At 59.5% G+C, this 3,828-nt stretch overlaps 1 pseudogene; it reads left to right on the top strand.

Annotated features, from left to right (window-relative positions):
• The first annotated feature begins 1,810 nt into the window (after positions 1-1,810).
• Positions 1,811-2,779, top strand: LOC125533105 (annotated as a pseudogene).
• The last annotated feature ends 1,049 nt before the right edge of the window (positions 2,780-3,828 follow it).

The following is a 3,828-nucleotide window of genomic DNA, read 5'->3' as shown; positions in this document are numbered from 1 at the left end:
GCCGATTGAACATCTCCACTAGCAGAAACCTGCAGCGCTTGTGCCTGCTGCAAAACCGGCCCTGTCGAGTTGTGCGCCTGCTTCGCCACGAAGTGCGGCGGTCTAGCCCCGGCCTGAATCGCCAACGGTCGCTGGCCATTAGAGGCTGGAGGGGGCGGCCTTGGGGTCGGCACACCGCGGCCCGCGACAGCCACAGGGTTCGGCACCGGCGGCCGAGGTCCACCTCGACCCGCAGTAGGCTGTGGCAACACCGGCGTGGTTGGTCGTGCACCGGCAGCACCAAACCCGCGGCCAGCAGAGCCAGCCCCACGCGCGGCACCAACTAGAGGCGGTCTTGGGCCGCCTACGTCCGGCGCCGCACGGCCGGTTCCAGCGCCCGGAAGCGATGGCGCACCGCCCCGGCCAGCCCCGAGCGGCCCACCCGCGCCGCCGCGACCCGTCCCCGCAGGCATACCACTACCGCCGCGGCCACCTCCGGCCGACAACGTTGGCCCTCCATGACTGTCAGCGCCCGGAGCGGCAGGCATGGCAGGGGGGACTCCTCGACCGGCCATGCCGCGGAGAGGGGGGATGCGCCTGGCACGCCCCGCACCACGATCAGAGAAACTCGGTCGACGCCCAGCACCGCAAACCCTAGGTCTTTCCGATCGAATCCACAAAGGAGAAACGTCGATGCATGGGGGTGTAGACGTATGTGCCTGGTCACACCGGGCCTCATACCCGGCGACCATAGGCCCAGCAACGGTCAGGCCCGGTTCACTCAGAACCGGCCCATCCCCATGCAAACCGAAATCGCGGCCCAAGAGCGCGTTCAAACGCGCCTCCCGCATGCCTGCGATCCCGATCGGCCGCCCCGCCGGCGACTGCGCCGTGGCCGTCGCCGATCTCCGGGATGCAGCACCAGAATGACTCGATCTCTTCTTCCTCTCAACTTTAATCCACGAATCCGGCCGAATCAAGTCAAAAACGGTGAGGTTTGGAAGGCTAACCTTCGGAAGGGGTCCTTTCCATGGCCGGACAGCCGTCGCCGCCGTTCTCCAATGTACGACGCGACGCACCATCTCCTTTCTATTGTCCGCGTGTAGCCCAACCCTCGCCGGATCGTCCACCGGCAGGATCCTGTCCACCGTAGAGGCAACCTCATCCTCATCATAGCCTGAATGAAATAACTCACAGAATAGATCAGATGGCGTCGGCGTTGGCGGAGAGGATGCCGGCTCATCCCCATCCTCGTCCGCCTCGTCGTCTTCCGATCCGGCCAGCGCCCAGAACCGGCCACCAACCCGTTGATGAGCCACCGGCCCCAAGGACCGAGTTCCGGTGATCGCCGCACCGCATCCCGCGGGGTATCCCGCCTTGTCGCCATCCATCCCTCTCGGTTTTCCATGAAGCCTCGTATCCGTCAGGTCAATCAGCTCCGGTCTCTTCGGACGAAGATCCACCTGCACATAGTCACCAACCAGCACGTTAAATCCATCAATCTTGAAACGATGCCCTACCTCGATCGAGTCGCCGTCCGGCCAGAAGTCGCCGGCAAGGATGTCATTCTCCAAATCGAAGAGAACCAGCCAACGCGAATGAGGAGTAAAACGGACGCGGCCTTCAATCCAGATCGCAGGAACCGTCTCGGCGCAGAAATGAACACGCCATTGCATGAATTTCCCCTGGCCCCGCCCGATCTCAGCTCGTGATCCCGCCTCCGTCGCCTTTTCGCCCGACGCGAGGTCGGCCGGCGATGGCGGGGCGTCCGCCGGGACGCCGCCCGGCTCCGCCTCGAGATCCCTCATCCCCGCCGGCCCTTGTGGAAGGGATGGATGGGATGTCGCCCTTGTGGAAGGGCGTCCTCTGCTTGACACTGTTCGCCGCATGGCGGGCGCAGGTCGAATTCAGGGCAAAGACTTCGCCATCGCGGCGCCTGCTTGACTGCAACCAGCGCTGCCCTTGCAGCGGCCGGAGCTACCTCGACGGCCCTTACCACCATGCCGAGGCGCAACCACGCGACCCCATGCTTGCCACGGTGAGGCCCTTCGCACCAGGTGGCGACTATGACTATGTGCCCGTGGGCGCGGCGCTAGGCAGCGTCGACGCGGGCGGGAAGGCGTCGTGCCTGCCTCTCGCCAGGGAGGTCGGCGTTAGGGCGGCGGCCGGCGGGGGAGCCAACTTCATCGTCTCGCCGCTGTCCATCAACGCGGCGCTCGCGCTGGTGGCCGCCGGCACGCGGGGAGAGACGCGCGGCGAGCTCCTGGCGTTCCTCGGGTCGGCGTCGCTCGACGACCTGCACGGCGCGCCGGCCACGGAGCTGGCGCGCAAGCTCAGCGGCCTGGCGCAGACGTCCTTCGCCTGCGGCGTGTGGGTCGACCGGAGGCAGGCGCTGCAGCCTGAGTTCGTGGCCACCGCCGCGTCGAGCTACACCGGCCGCCACCGCGGAACCCGTGGATTTCGTCCAGGGCGCCGAGCAGGCGAGGCGGCGAGTGAACGCCTTCGTCGAGGGCGCGACCAGCAACCGCATCCGCGACGTCCTCCCTCCACGGTCGGTCGGCTCGTCCACGGTCGTCGTCCTCGCCAACGCGCTCTACTTCAAGGGGGCGTGGTCCACCACTCGACCAAGTCGGCGACCTTCGTCGGGCCGTTCCATGTCCCGGACGGCACCACCGTGCGCGTGCCGTTCATGACGACGGGCCGGTTCGAGTTCAAGCAGCACATCGCCGTCTACCCGGGCTTCAGGGCCCTCAAGCTGCCCTATCACAACGACGGCGACCACGCCGCCGCCGCATTCTAGTGACTGGGAGTGGGTATAAAGAATTATGGTGACTGCAGTCTCCAGTGGCAATATACCATCCAACTTGATAACTGCAATATTGTCCTCAGTGTGACAAGAATCATTTGAGTTAGTTCAGCAAGTAGTTTTGGGCCACGTGTCCAAGTATAAAGGCCACTTCTTTTGCTGGCTTCTTGAAATACCTAATAAGTATTCTCTCCATCCCATAATATAAGACGATTTTTCATATTACACTAGTGTCAAAAAAGATCTCACATTATAGGACGGAGGAAGTAGCTAATAGGTTTTAAGAATAAATTTTGATTGAGCTTATAGAATAAGCTGAATAAAGGACACCTTATTCTAAAAGTCTAAAAAAGCCACCAAAAAACTGGTCCTAAATGGTTCGAGACAACATATGATCTATACGCCATATCGTGTGGAAGACGTGTTACTGGAATGGCCAGTTACGTGCTGCATTAAGCTGGCGACTTCGACCGATTTGAATCCATTGTCAATGGAGAAAGTACCCAAGCTTTCGCTGCTGTCTGTCAGGCCCTGAAGCGCATCTGACGAAATCAACACTTCCCCTGTTTAGTCTGAAAGAAGATTTTGACACCTCCATTGAGGGCGCCATCTCCGACTTGCCTTAGGCGTCTAATTCCCATCCAACGGTTGCTTACCAGTTCGTCGAGGAGTTACGACGCTCCTCAGCCTTTCACCGTGCATTTCCGAAAAAAGCGCTTTATTACTTAAAAGGTTTAAGTATTACACTCGGCCTCTGCATAATTAAGATACACATAATCAACAAAATTCTCATGACAAGCGAAAATAAAATAGGAAGGCGAAATACAAAGAAAAATGTATATCTGTATAGCGCATAAACCGTCGATAGCCCAATCCTAAGATCATGCTACCACCCATGTTGGGTAAAAATATCCCTCGTCGTAGCTTTTAATTGTGTACACATCTCCGTAAACAGGCCTCGATTCTTCACTTGTTGTAGAGTCCCGATACATCTGTAGATAACCTGCATAAGCGAAGTACTTTTATCGTTAAAAATCTTATCA

The sequence above is a fragment of the Triticum urartu genome, chromosome 1 (assembly GCF_003073215.2).
Source record: "Triticum urartu cultivar G1812 chromosome 1, Tu2.1, whole genome shotgun sequence".
Taxonomy (NCBI): domain Eukaryota; kingdom Viridiplantae; phylum Streptophyta; class Magnoliopsida; order Poales; family Poaceae; genus Triticum; species Triticum urartu.
This window is presented reverse-complemented; position numbering and strand designations above follow the sequence as displayed.